Source organism: Macaca thibetana, chromosome 19, assembly GCF_024542745.1.
Source record: "Macaca thibetana thibetana isolate TM-01 chromosome 19, ASM2454274v1, whole genome shotgun sequence".
In the NCBI taxonomy this organism is placed as follows: Eukaryota; Metazoa; Chordata; class Mammalia; order Primates; family Cercopithecidae; genus Macaca; species Macaca thibetana.
The window spans coordinates 14,736,822-14,751,593 of NC_065596.1; the positions used below are offsets into that span (position 1 = coordinate 14,736,822).

A 14,772-nucleotide genomic window follows, 5' to 3' on the forward strand; every position below is an offset into this window, starting at 1 on the left:
GCCAGCAACCTAGCTTAAAAGATCCTCACATACTGTGGCAATGACTCTGTGCACAGACCAAGGAAGGAAAAGCCGCAGGAGCCGGTAAAGTATTTCCTTGGTGGTCCGGACCAAGGTAAGAAAGCCGCAGGGGCCGGGGTGGGGTGGAGGCGGTGAAGTACTTCTTGGTTGGGGTGACTAAGAGGTTAAAAAGAGGCAAGATGGCCGGGCGCGGTGGCTCAAGCCTGTAATCCCAGCACTTTGGGAGGCCGAGATGGGCGGATCACGAGGTCAGGAGATCGAGACCATCCTGGCTAACACGGTGAAACCCTGTCTCTACTAAAAAATACAAAAAAATTAGCCAGGGGAGAGGTGGCGGGCGCCTGTAGTCCCAGCTACTCGGGAGGCTGAGGCAGGAGAATGGCATAAACCTGGGAGGCGGAGCTTGCAGTGAGCTGAGATCCAGCCACTGCACTCCAGCCTGGGCGACAGAGCGAGACTCCGTCTCAAAAAAAAAAAAAAAAAAAAAAAAGAGGCGAGACATCCCCATTGGTGGGGGGATTGAAGCTCACACAAACCTCCAGTAGTAGAAAAGGTGAGAAATTTCCAGAGGGGAAATTGAACCTCACCCCAAAAGGCAAGAAATTTCCAGTGAAAATTGAGCCTCACCCCAAAAGGTGAGAAATTTCCAGTAAGGGAAATTGAACCTTGAACCTTACCCCAAAACCATCAAGATGGGAAATACCCCAAGCAAGACAGGGAACAAGGGGGATAAAGGTGGTAACAAAGATATTCCCCCGATAGCACCCTAGGTCTTATGCTGAAACACTGGAAGGATAATGAAAGGACTAAACATAGGAAAAAGCAACACATGATAAAATATTGCTGTTGTGTTTGGATTCAGGGACCCATCCTCAATCCCTCAATCTTCTGGCCACAGTTTGAATCGAATGAGGATGTAATGTGTCAGCTTCTAATCCGATATGTTAATAATAAAAGTCCAGTGTCTCAAGAAGAATTCGGCTATGCCCTTTGTTGGAGGCAAGGACCTGCCCTCCTTTTTCCCTTAAATAGGGAAGAACCCAATCTGGCACTTTAAAATGACAAGTCAGAGGAGCCAGCTCTCATGCCTAAAGACTCCAGCACATGGGATCCCCTAGACTACCTTCCCCCATTCAGTGTCCCCAATCTTTCCCCTTAGACAGCCACTGTCACCTCAGACCCCATTCCAGATTCCCTCTCTGCTCACGTTATTCCTCCTCCTTATAACCCTGACTCAGGAATTACCATCCCATCAGCCTGTTCCCCACCCCAACCTAAATACCCCTCTCTAAAAGGACTCCAGCATGAGGTAGAACAATGTAAAAAAGATATTCAGAATTTCCCACTTCCTTCCATACCTAAGAGGTCAGCCCCGACCCTCTTCCCTTTGAAAGAGATACCACAAGGAGTGGGGGCCGTTGGCTTTGTAAATGCTCCCGTAACCAGTTGAGAAGTCCAGAATTTTAAAAAGGAGCTTAAACCGCTACTAGATAAACCGCTACTAGATGACCCTTTGGTGGCAGACCAAATTGACCAATTCTTAGGAACTCAACTGAGTTGAGTTAATGTCCATCTTGGGCATCCTCTTTTGAGTTGAGTTAACTCAATACACTTGGGTTGAGTTAATGTCCATCTTGGGCATCCTCTTTTCAGGGGAAGAAAGGAGTATGATTTGTAGGGCTGCTATGGTAGTTAGGGAACGTGAGCACCCTCCCGGTAAAAATGTTCCTACTGTGGAGCAGAAATTCCTCACCCGAGACCCCCGGTGGGACAATAACAACGCAGATCACCGGGAAAATATGCAGGACCTAAGGGAGATGATAATAAAAGGAATGCAGGAATCAACACCCCAAACCCGAAATCTTTCTAAAGCTCTTGATACACAACAGGAAAAGGATGAAGGGCCTATGAGATTCCTAGACAGACTGAGGGAGCAAATGAGGCAATATGCAGGCCTCAATTTGGATGATCCCCTTGGGCAAAGAATGTTGAAACTCCAATTTGTCACTACAAGTTGGCCAGACAACTTTTCAAAAAAGTTACAAAAAGAGACAATTAGGAAGACTGTCCTCTAAGTGAGCTTCTTAGGGAAGCTCAGAAAGTATACGTGAAACGGGACGAAGGAAAACAGAAACAAAAGACAAAACTCATGTTTTCCACCTTCCAACAGATGGCTCCAAACCCAGGTACTTCTAGACAGAGTTTCCAGGGAGACAGAAAGTATAAAGGGTCTGAACCCTCGTTTAAAGGACCCCAGCCTCCATCTAGAGAGGACCAAGGTCCTCATCTACCAGGCACCCTAATGAGTATGGGGGAGGAGGGTTAAAGAATCCCAGAACTAAGAGGGAAGAAGGACAAGGTAGGTGCTATAGATGTGGAAGAACAGGCCACTTCAAGAGAGGATGTCCTGAACTAAGAAAGGAGAAAGAAGCCCTTCCACTCATTACTCTCAAGGAAGAATAGGGGGGTCAGGGGCCCTGTCTCTTTTGTCTTGAGTCCCACCAGGAGCCCTTGATACATTTGGAGGTGGGACCTAAACATGAGCTTACCGCCTTTTTAGTCGATTCAAGGGCTGCTCGATCCTCTGTTTCCCCCTATCTCATGTTGTCTCCTCCTCAGAGGAACTTTTAGTCTCCAGGGTAAAAGGGGAAGGATTTAGAGCAAAAATTTTACAAAGCACAGAAGATACCAGGATCGCTCAGCTTATATTCAGTTCTTGTTAATCCCTGAAGCAGGAACTAATTTACTGGGGAGGGATTTAATGTTCAAGTTGGCCATAGGTCTACAAGTCAGCCGAAGAGGATTCCTCACCTCATTAAATCTACTCACCACTGCAAATGAAAATTATATGAATCCTAATGTCTGGTCCAAAGAAGAAAACTGAGGGAAACTCCAGGTCCTTCCAATCCGCATCAAGCTAAAAACCCCAGGAGAAGTAGTAAGAAGGAAGCAATACCCTATTCCCCTAGAAGGTAGGATAAGGTTGAAACCTCTAATCAAAGGCCTTATTAAGGATGGGCTTCTCCAGCCCTGTATTTCCCCTTGTAACACCCCCGTACTGCCAGTCAAGAAATCAGATGTCGGCCGGGTGCGGTGGCTCACGCCTGTAATCCCAGCACTTTGGGAGGCTGAGGCGGGTGGATCACGAGGTCAGGAGATCGAGACCATCCTGGCTAACACGGTGAAACCCCATCTCTACCGAAAATACAAAAAATTAGCTGGGCGCAGTGGCAGGCGCCTGTAGTCCCAGGTACTCGGGAGGCTGAGGCAGGAGAATGGCGTGAACCCGGGAGGCGGAGCTTGCAGTGAGCCGAGATCGCACCACTGCACTCCAGCCTGGGCGACAGAGCAAGACTCTGTCTCAAAAAAAAAAAAAAAAAAAAAAAATCAGATGTCGTATCGGCTAGTACAGGACCTTAGAGCTATCAACCAAATAGTCCAGACTACCCACCCCGTTGTCCCCAAACCTTACACCATTCATGATTATATGAAGATTTCATACAATCATCAATTGTTTACTGTAATAGATTTGAAGGATGCTTTTTCGGCGTGTCCCCTGGCTGGAGATAGCTGAGATATATTTGCTTTTGAATGGGAAGATCCCCACTCAGGGCGGAAACAACAATATCGATGGACAGTCTTGCCCCAAGGGTTCACAGACTCCCCTAATCTTTTTGATCAAATTTTAGAACAAGCATAGAAAAAGTTGTCATCCCAGAACAAATATGCCTTCTTCAGTACATTGACCACATCCTTGTATCTGGTGAAGATATATTGAAGGTAACTGACTTCTCTACACATATTCTTAATCATCTGTAGTTTGAGGGACTACGAGTCTCAAAAAGAAGACTTCACTGTGCAGAGCCCGAAGTTAAATATTTAGGCCACTTAATAAGTGCAGGCAAGCGAGGAATAGGGCCTGAACGAATTGAGGGAATCATGTGCCTACCCTTGCCTCAAACTAAACAAGGACTCAGGAAATGTTTAGGGTTAGTCGGATACTGCCGCTTATGGATTGACTCGTATGCACTGCACAATAAACTGTTATATGAGAAACTTGCTCAGGAGAAGCCTAACTGTCTCCTGTGGACATCTGAGGAAGCTGATCAAGTCGAGAAGCTGAAGGAAAGGCTCATAACTGCCCCTGTTTTAGCCTTACCCTCCCTAGAAAAGCCATTCCGCCTTTTTGTTAATGTGGACAGAGGGATAGCTCTAGGAGTGCTGACTCAAGAACATGGAGACCGCCAGCAGCCTGTATGTAGCCTTCCTATCAAAGGTCTCAGACCCAGTCACTGGTGGACGGCCTCGATGCATCCAGTCCGTCGTGGCTACAGCAATACTAGTCAAGGAACACAGAAAGTTAACCTTTGGAAGAAAACTGACAGTAAGCACGCCTCACCAAGTTAGAACTATCTTAACCACAGAGCAGGGAGATGGCTTACTGCCTCAAGATTCTTAAAGTATGAGGCCATTCTGTTGGAAAAGGATGATTTATGGCCGGGTGTGGTGGCTCATGCCTGTAATCGCAGCACTTTGGGAGGCCGAGGCGGGTGGATCACAAGGTCAATAGATCGAGACCATCCTGGCCAACATGGTGAAACCCCATCTCTACTAAAAATACAAAAATTAGCTGGGCGTGGTGGCACACACCTATAGTCCCAGGTACTTGGGAGGCTGAAGGAGAAGGATCGCTTGAACCTAGGAGTTGGAGGTTGCAGTGAGACGAGATGGCACCACTGCACTCCAGCCTGGTGACAGAGCGAGACTCCAAAAAAAAAAAAAAAAAAAAAAAAAAAGGATGATTTAACATTGACCACTGATAATTCACTCAACCCAGCAGGTTTCCTAACAGGGAATTGAAATCTAAGGAGGAAACACACAAGTTTAGATTTAATTGATTACCATACAAAGGTTCAACCAGATCTAGGAGAAACCCCCTTCTGGACTGTACAGCACTTATTCATAGGTGGTTCCTCCTGTGTGCTTGAGGGAAAAAGACACAATGGGTATTCAGTGATTGATGGAGAAACTCTCATAGAAATAGAGTCAGAAAAATTGCCCAACAGTTGGTCTGCTCAAACGTGTGAGCTGTTTGCACTCAGCCAAGCCTTAAAGTCCTTACAGGACCAGGAGGGAACCATCTCTACCGATTCTAAGTACACTTTGAAGTGGCTCATACATTTGGAAAAATTTGAACTGAACAAGGTCTCATTAATAGTAAAGGTCAAGACCTTGTTCACAAGGAGTTGATCACCCAAGTATTGAATCATATTAAGTTGCAGGAAGAAATAGCTATTGTCTATGTTCCCGGACACCAGAAAAGCCTCTTTTGAAAGTCGAGGAAATAACCTAGCAGATCAGGTGGCCAAGCAGGCTGCTGTGTCTTCTGAAATGCATTATTTTTCACTTAACTCCCTACCTCCCTCCTCCTACCATAATCCCCATTTTCTCTTCCACCATAAAAGAGAAACTAATAAAAATAGACGCTAAAGAGAATTCAGAAGGAAAGTGGATGCAATTAGACCAGAGAGAAATGTTGTCTAAACCCCTTATGAGGGAAATCTTATCCCAACTACATCAGGGGACCCATTGGGGGCCCCAGGCTACGTGTGACGCAGTTTATGGTTGTATGGGAATTTGTACCCTGGCCAGTTTGCAGATAGTTGCTTAGTATGTAAGAAAACTGATAAACAAACTATAAAAAGATTACCTCTCGGGGGAAGGAGTCCGGGCTTAAGGTCATCCCAAAGTATCCAAGTTGATTACACAGAAATGCCTCCAATAAATAGGTCATCCAAAATATTTACTAGTGATAGTAGACCACCTCACTCACTGGGTCGAAGCTGTCCCCTTTTCAAATGCAACAGCTAGTAATGTAGTTAAGGCCCTAATTGAAAATATAGCACCCAGGTTTGGACTAATAGAAAATATTGACTCAGACAATGGAACTCATTTCACTGCACACATTATTAAAAAGCTATCCCAGGCCGGGTGCGGTGGCTCAAGCCTGTAATCCCAGCACTTTGGGAGGCCGAGACGGGCGGATCACGAGGTCAGGAGATCGAGACCATCCTGGCTAACACGGTGAAACCCCGTCTCTACTAAAAAAATACAAAAAACTAGCTGGGCGAGGTGGCGGGCGCCTGTAGTCCCAGCTACTCGGGAGGCTGAGGCAGGAGAATGGCATAAACACAGGAGGCGGAGCTTGCAATGAGCTGAGATCCGGCCACTGCACTCCAGCCTGGGCTACAGAGCGAGACTCCGTCTCAAAAAAAAAAAAAAAAAAAAAAAAAAAAAGCTATCCCAAATATTAGACATGAAATGGGAACACCATACTCACTGGCACCCACCCTCATCAGGGAGAGTAGAAAGAATGAATCAGACTCTAAAGAACCACTTAACCAAATTAGTCTTAGAGACTCGATTGCCATGGACCAAGTGTCTTCCTATCGCCCTGCTGAGAATTCGAACTGCACCACGGAAAGACGTTGGCCTTTCTCCTTATGAGATGCTTTACGGGTTACCTTATTTGCACTCCACTGCTGATTTTCCTACCTTTGAAACAAAAGATCAGTTCCTTAAAAATTATATACTTGGTCTATCTTCTATTTTTCTCTTCTCTTAAAACTAAAGTTCTGGCCGGGCGCGGTGGCTCAAGCCTGTAATCCCAGCACTTTGGGAGGCCGAGACGGGCGGATCATGAGGTCAGGAGATCGAGACCATCCTGGCTAACACGGTGAAACCCCGTCTCTACTAAAAATACGAGAAAATTAGCCGGGCGAGGTGGCAGGCGCCTGTAGTCCCAGCTACTCGGGAGGCTGAGGCAGGAGAATGGCGTGAACCCGGGGGAGCGGAGCTTGCAGTGAGCCGAGATCACGCCACTGCACTCCAGCCTGGGGCACAGAGCAAGACTCCGCGTCAAAAAAAAAAAAAAAAAAAAAAAAAACTAAAGTTCTATTAGCACAGGCGCTGCCCTTGGAGTTCCTGGTGCAACATCAGCCTGGGGATCACATCCTCACCGAGAGCTGGAAAGAGGAGAAGCTTGAGCCAGCCTGGGAATGTCGTTATTCGGTGCTCCTCACTACTGGAACCTCAGTCCGGACGGCAGAGAGAGGATGGACTCATCACACTGGAGTCAAGAAAGCGCCGCCGCCTCCAGAGTGGTGGGCCGTAGTCCCAGGGGAAAACCCCACCAAACTAAAGCTAAGAAGAATTTAATTCTCCTTCATCTATTCTATTACTCTTTCTTCTTTCCTTGCTCTGCTGCTGACCATCTAGTTATTAACATAACCAAGTCAATTTCACCTCGAACTGTTGCGTTTAATGCTTGCCTTGTTATACCCTGTGGGGATTTGTCAAGTCAAAGACAGCTCTCTAATTCAGAAAAGTACCTCTGTCCATCCTGGCTCTCCTCAGACTGGGCATTAGTGAATTAGGACCATTTAATCCGGGGAGATTTCGATAAACACCCCAGTGGCAACCGGGAGTCTTGCCACCCCACCCCCCTATGTGGAGCTTTTATGCCGTAGTTGGTCCAACGTTCTGTGGACCACCAAAGAGCAAGGATGGACTGCCCCAACCAGTTTTTGTAATTTCCTAAAACCGTACATTCATTTTACTAAAGGGACAGTGCCTCACCCCCCCGGCCCCACTGTCAGCTAAACCAGTGCAACCATATACAGGTTATTATTTCGAGCCACCAAAGTTCTCCCCCTTTTCTAAGCCAGTTCCCTTCTCTAAGTCGGTTTTATGGTATAGGGGCTGAAGTTTCAAGGTCAGACCCTATTGGATTCTTTGAAATGCGTTTATTTGATCCCCCCCCACCTGCACCGGCCTCTAAGCTGTTTTCCAAAACCTCTCACAATGGAACCATTGTTCCTCCTTCATCTAACAAGGCCAAGATAGTGATGGTAGAAGTTAAAGACTTAAACTTTGGCAATCGAGACAGGATACCAAGATGTAAATGCCTGGTTGGAAGGGATCAAATATTCCATCCGCATGTTAAACAAAAGCAATTGTTATGCTGGTGCGCACGGCAGGCCAGAGGCCCAGACTGTCCCCTTTCCACTAGGGTGGTCCTCCAATAGACCGGGCATGGGCTGCATGGTAGCTCTTTCCAGGATTCTACAGCCTAGGGTAACAAGTCGTGCCAAGCTCTCTCTCTGCTATATCCCGAAGGTCACCACCATGCGGGTCAGCCCCCGAGGGCCATCCAGCTTCCATCTCCCAACGTTAAGTTCACTTCGTGTCTCTTATGACAGGGAGGAAACTTAGTGTTCCTTGGCGACCTGAAGGGGTACAGTGAGCTTAAGAACTTTCAAGAGCTTATCAATCAGTCAGCCCTTGTTCATCCCCGAGTGGATGTGTGGTGGTATTGTGGTGGACCTTTACTGGACAGTCTGCCCAATAACTGGAGTGGCACTTGTGCTTTAGTCCAATTGGTTATCCCTTTCACCCTGGCATTTCATCAACCAGAGGAAGGAAAGATAAAACATCGTAAAGTAAGAGAGGCCCCTTATAGGTCTTTGGTCTTTTTTTTTTTTTTTTTTTTTTTTTTTTTTTTTTGAGACGGAGTCTCGCTCTGTTGCCCAGGCTGGAGTGCAGTGGCGCAATCTCCACTCACTGCAAGCTTCACCTCCTGGGTTTACTGCCATTCTCCTGCCTCAGCCTCCCGAGTAGCTGGTGTCCACCACCACGCCTAGCTAATTTTTTGTATTTTTAGTAGAGACAGGGTTTCAGCATGTTAGCCAGGATGGTCTCGATCTCCTGACCTCATGATCAGCCCACCTTGGCCTCCCAAAGTGCTGGGATTACAGGCCTGAGCCACTGCGCCCGGCCCCTTACAGGTCTTTCGATTCTTGGGGCTATTTAGATGCAACTGGAGTCCCACGGGGAATATCAGATCAATTAAAACCAGAAATCAAATAGCTGCAGGATTTGAGTCAATATTTTGGTAGGTGACAGTTAATAAAAATGTAGATTGGATTAAAAAGAAAATTAGCTGGGCGAGGTGGTGGGCGCCTGTAGTCCCAGCTACTCAGGAGGCTGAGGCAGGAGAAGGGCATGAACCAAGGAGGCAGAGCTTGCAGTGAGCCAAGATGGAGCCACTGGACTCCAGCCTGGGTGACAGAGCGAGACTCCATCTCAAAAAATAAATAAATAAGGCCGGGCGCGGTGGCTCAAGGCTGTAATCCCAGCACTTTGGGAGGCTGAGACGGGCAGATCACGAGGTCAAGAGATCGAGACCATCCTGGCTAACACGGTGAAACCCCATCTCTACCGAAAATACAAAAAATTAGCTGGGCGCGGTGGCGGGCGCCTGTAGTCCCAGCTACTTGGGAGGCTGAGGCAGGAGAATGGCGTAAACCTGGGAGGCAGAGCTTGCAGTGAGCTGAGATCCGGCCACTGCCCTCCAGCCTGGGCGACAGAGCGAGACTTCGTCTCAAAAAAAATAAATAAATAAAAATAAAAATAAAAATAAAGCAAATAAATAAATAAATAAAAAATAAAAGTGTAGATTGGATAAACTACATCTCTTACAACCAACAGTGATTTATTAACTACACTGGAGATGCTGTTAAAGGAATAGCTGAGCAATTGGGGGCTACTAGCCAGATGGTTTGGGAAAATAGGATAGCCTTAGACATGATATTAGCAGAAAGAGGAGGAGTTTGCCTCATGATTAAAACTAAATATTGCGGCCAGGCACAGTGGCTGAAGCCTGTAATTCCAGCACTTTGGGAGGCTGAGGCGGGCAGATCACGAGGTCAGGAGATCAAGACCATCCTGGCTAACACGGTGAAACCCCGTCTCTACTAAAAATACAAATAAAATAAAATAAAATAAAAATTAGCCGGGGGTGGTGGCGGGCGCCTGCAGTCCCACCTACTCGGGAGGCTGAGGCAGGAGAATGGCGTGAACCGGGAGGCAGAGCTTGCAGTGAGCCGAGATCGCGCCAGTGCACTCCAGCCTGGGCGACAGAGCAAGACTCCGTCTCAAAAACAAACAAACAAACGAAAACTCAAAGTTGCACCTTCATCCCAAACGACACCGCCCCTAATGAAGTATAACAAAGGCATTGCAAGGTCTGACTGCTCTATCCAATGAGTTGGCCAGCATCTCAGGGGTAAATGACCCTTTTACAGAATATGGTTCTGTAAATGGAAAAATGGTTCTGTAAATGGAAAGGAATAATAGCCTAAATTCTTACCTCCCTCATAGCTGTAATGGGGGTACTTATTTTTGTCAAGTGCTGTGTCACACCATGCATCTGTACGTTGGTGCAGAGGTTCATAGAAACAGCACTTACTAAAACTTCCTTTAACTATCCTCCACCTTATCCAGAGAAGCTTCTTCTTTCGGAAAATCAAGCAGAACAACTAAGTCAAGACATGTTAAATAAATTTGAAGAGAAAGTCGTTAAAAAAAAAAAAAAAAAAAAAAAAGCAAGAGGAGGAAGTTGTTGAATATAAATTCAAAATTTCTCTTCAAAGAATTAATATGTCAGTAAACATCATGAAAATCTCAAGGGGATTCCTTGAGGCTAGGACTTCAAGACCAGCCTGGGCATATGGTGAGATCTGGTCTTTGCAAAAAAAATTTTTTTAATTCAGCCAAGGATGGTGGTGGCATGCACCTGTAATCCCTGCTACCTGGGAGGCTGAGGTGGGAGGATTACCTGAGCCCAGTAAGTTGAGGGCCGCAGTAAGCCATGATCACATCACTGCATTCCAGCCTAGACAACAGAGTGAGACCCTGTCTCAAAAACAAAAACAAACAAACAAAAACGATTAAACAGAATTACTATGTGATCCAGATATTTCACTTTGGCATATATATCCAAAACTGTTGAGAGTCATTTCAAGTGTGCCTGCTTTGTAGTCTCTGAAATTATGTCCAATATCTGATAGCCATAGATAAGATAATTTCAGGGCTATGAAAACCCCATACCCCTGCTGTCCTTCAGAGCTTTTTTTTTTTTTTTTTTTGGATACAGGGTCTTGCTCTGTCACCCAGGCTGGAGTGCAGTGACACAATCTCGGCTCACTGCAGCCTCCACCTCCTGGGTTCAAGTGATTCTCCTGCCTCACCCTCCCAAGCAGCTGGGATTATAGGCACCTGCCACCATACCCAAGTAATTTTTGTATTTTTAGTAGAGACGGAGTTTCACCACGTTGGCCAGACTTATCCTTCAGAGCTTTTTAACTGGAAGATATGCTGCCAGTCTGGTGAGTATCGTCATTTAGTCATTATAAGCCCCCTCTTTGATTCCCCTTCTCCTCTGGGAGTCTCTCTTCCTTTCCATCCTTTCTAAGGAGCGACCCACAGGTAGAAGAAGCCTGTGGATACTCTCTTGCTGTTTGCTACCTCCCCCACTGGTAACCTGTCAAAGCACATCCCAAATAAAGCTTGTGTGCTACTGCCGCCTTGTGGTCACATCTTTTTCCTCACTCAGCCAAGAAATCACTTGAACACCCTAAATGCATGTATGGTTTTATTCTTTACATTTAGATCCCTAGTCCATTTGGAGTTTATTCTTGTATATGCTGTGAAGTATGGATTTAATTTCATCTTTTCTCAGATAGCTAAGCAGCTATCTTAGACCTTTCATTACAAATGGCATTTTTTGTCCCATTTATCTGAAATGCCATTTTTTTTTTTCAGATGGAATTTCGCTCTTATTGCCCTGGCTGGAGTGCAATGGCACGATCTCCACTCACCGCAGTCTCCGCCTCCTGGGTTCAAGCTATTCTCCTGCCTCAGCCTCCCGAGTACCTGGGATTATAGGCATGTGCCACCATGTCTGGCTAATTTTGTATTTTTAGTAGAGACAGGGCTTCTCCATGTTGGTCAGGCTGGTCTCTAGCTTGTGACCTCAGGTGATCCACCCACCTCTGCCTCCAAAAGTGCTGGAATTACAGGTGTCAGCCAACACACTCGGCCTTTTTTTTTTTTTTTTTGAGATGGAGTCTCGCTCTGTTGCCCAGGCTCTAGTGCAATGGTGCAATCTAGGCTCACTGCAACCTCTTCCTCCCAGGTTTGAGCAATTCTCTTGCCTCAGCCTCTGGAGTACCTGGGCTTACAGGCGCCCACCACAATGCTTGGCTAAATTTTTTTTTTTTTTTTTTGAGATGGATTCTTGCTGTATCGCCAGGCTGGAGTGCAGGGGAGCGATCTCCTGCAACCTCTGCCTCCCGGGTTCAAGCGATTCTCCTACCTCAGCCTCCTGAGTAGCTGGATTACAGGCGCCCGCCACCACACCCCGCTAATTTTTGTATTTTTAGTAGAGACGGGGTTTCACCAAGTTAGCCAGGATGGTCTCGATCTCTTTACCTTGTGATCCGCCTGCCTCGGCCTGGGATTACAGACATGAGCCCCCATGCCCGGCCACGCTTGGCTAAATTTTTTTTGTATTTTAAATAGAGACAGGGTTTCACCATGTTGGGCAGGCTGGGTTTGAACTCCTGACCTCAAGTGATCCTCCTGCCTTGGTCTCCCAAATTGCTAGGTTTACAGGCATGAGCCACTGCACTTGGCAAAATACATTTATGAACCAAATTTCTACGTGTTCTTGGGTCTACTTTTAGATATTAGTTTGTTTCTGCTTCATGTGCTAGTACCACATAGTTTTAATTATAGAGGCTTTATAGTATGTCTTATTTTAATATAATTTAATTATTTGCCTTGTGTGAAAACTGTCAATAGTATGTTTTAACGTCTGCTGCTCATCATTGCTTTTGTTTTTCTTTTCTTGGTTATTATCAGATGTTTGTTCTTCCACATAAACTTTAGTATCAATGTACCTAACTCCAGAAAACTTTTAATGTTTTTATTGGGATTACATTTCTGAATAAACCTGGGGAGAATGTCTGGTGTCAATGCTATTTTATAATGTAGGAAATGTGGTCCTGGCCCATGTGGTAAGGTCAGAAAAATAATAGAAATACTTGTTTTTGGCCAGGCGTGGTGGCTCACACCTGTAATCCCAGCACTTTGGGAGGCCAAGGCAGGCGGATCACTAGGTCAGGAGATCAAGATCATCCTGGCTAACATGGGGAAGCCCCATCTCTACTAAATATACAAAAAATTAGCTGGGTGTGGTGGTGGGCACCTGTAATCCCAGCTACTCGGGAGACTGAGGCAGAAGAATTGCTTGAACTTGGGAGGCGGAGCTTGCAGTGAGCCCAGGTCGCGCCACTGTACTCCAGCCTGGGTGACAGAGTGAGACTCCATCTCAAATAAATACATAAATAAAGAATGAAGAAATAAAGGCCTATAGAAAGCATGACTGAATAGAAGAGGTAGACCATGCCATGGACTGGCAGGTTTATCAATATGGAAGAATTGTGGAAAGGCTCTAGGAACATGAGGAGATATATACAAAAAAGCTATACACACACACACACACACACACACACACATTTTTTAATAGAGAATGGTGTAGGGTCCAGTCCCACAGGGTCGGTGGGTTTTTCTCCCCGTGTGCGGAGACTAGAGATTGTAGAAACAAAGACACAAGACAAAGAGATAAAAGAAAAGACAGCTGGGCCCGGGGGACCTCTACCACCAAGAAGCGGAGACCAGTAGTGGCCCCGAATGCCAGGCTGTGCTGATATTTATTGGATACAAGACAAAGGGGCAGGGTAAGGGGTGTGAGCCATCTCCAATGATAGGTCACGTGGGTCATATGTCCACTGGACAGGGCGCCTTCCCTGCCTGGCAGCCGAGGCAGAGAGAGAGGGAGTGAGAGAGACAGCTTACACCATTATTTCTGCATATCAGACTTTTAGTACCTTCATTAATTTTGCTACTATTATCTAAAAGTCAGAGCCAGGTGTACAGGATGGAACATGAAAGCGGACTAGGAGAGTGACCACTGAAGCACAGCATCACAGGGAGACAGGCCTCCGGATAACTGTGGGTGGGCCTGACTGATGTTAGACCCTCCACAAGAGGTGGAGGAGTAGAGTCTTCTTTAAATTCCCCAGGGGAAAGGGAGACTTCCTTTCCTGGTCTGCTAAGTAGCGGGTGTTTTCCTTGACACTAACGCTACCGCTAGACCACGGTCTGCTTGGCAACGGGCATCTTCCCAGATGCTGGCGTTACCACTAGACCAAGGAGCCCTCTGGTGGCCCTGCCCGGGCATGACAGAAGGCTCACACTCCTGTCTTTTGGTCACTTCTCACTATGTCCCCTCAGCTCCTATCTCTGTATGGCTTGGTTTCTCCTAGGTTATGATTATAGAGCGAGGATTATAATAATATTGGAATAAAGAGTAATTGCTACAAACTAATGATTAATTATATTCGTATATAATCATATCTATGATCTATATCTAGTATAACTATTCTTATTTTATATATTTTATTATACCGGAACAGCTCATGCCTTGGTCTCTTGCCTTAGCACCTGGGTGGCTTGCCATCCACAGAAAGGATGTTGCTATTTTGCCCACGCTGGTCTTGAACTCTTGGACTCAAGCTATGCACGTGCGTTAGTCTCCCAAAGTGTTGGAATTACAGGTATTAGCCACTGCGGGCAACAGGGAAAAGCTCTGCAGGAGCATCCCCTGGGGTGCGTCCCATCCCCCATCCCCCCCCTTCCAGTGAGTCTGGCCACCTGAACGGATGGCTAGGCCTGGTCCCACCTCTAAATCGCCCCCGAGTATGGGCCCCACCCCTCGCCCACAGTTCCTTCCAGAGGCCCCGTTCTAACCTCATCTTTTGCTCTGGATCTGTTTCTGCATCCCCC

At 46.4% G+C, this 14,772-nt stretch overlaps 1 protein-coding gene across 11 annotated transcripts in view; it reads right to left on the reverse strand.

Moving 5' to 3' along the window:
- Window positions 1-14,772, reverse strand: part of PIN1 (peptidylprolyl cis/trans isomerase, NIMA-interacting 1) — a 429,836-nt gene that overhangs the window by 219,199 nt on the left and 195,865 nt on the right. The window contains exon 1 of one of the 11 annotated variants that reach the window (XM_050770784.1): window positions 14,614-14,619. The exons of the other annotated variants lie outside the window; for them this stretch is intronic. The gene's annotated coding sequence lies outside the window, so the exon portion shown is untranslated. Of the gene's footprint in view, window positions 1-14,613; window positions 14,620-14,772 lie in introns of those variants that run through there. 11 annotated transcript variants of the gene reach the window in all.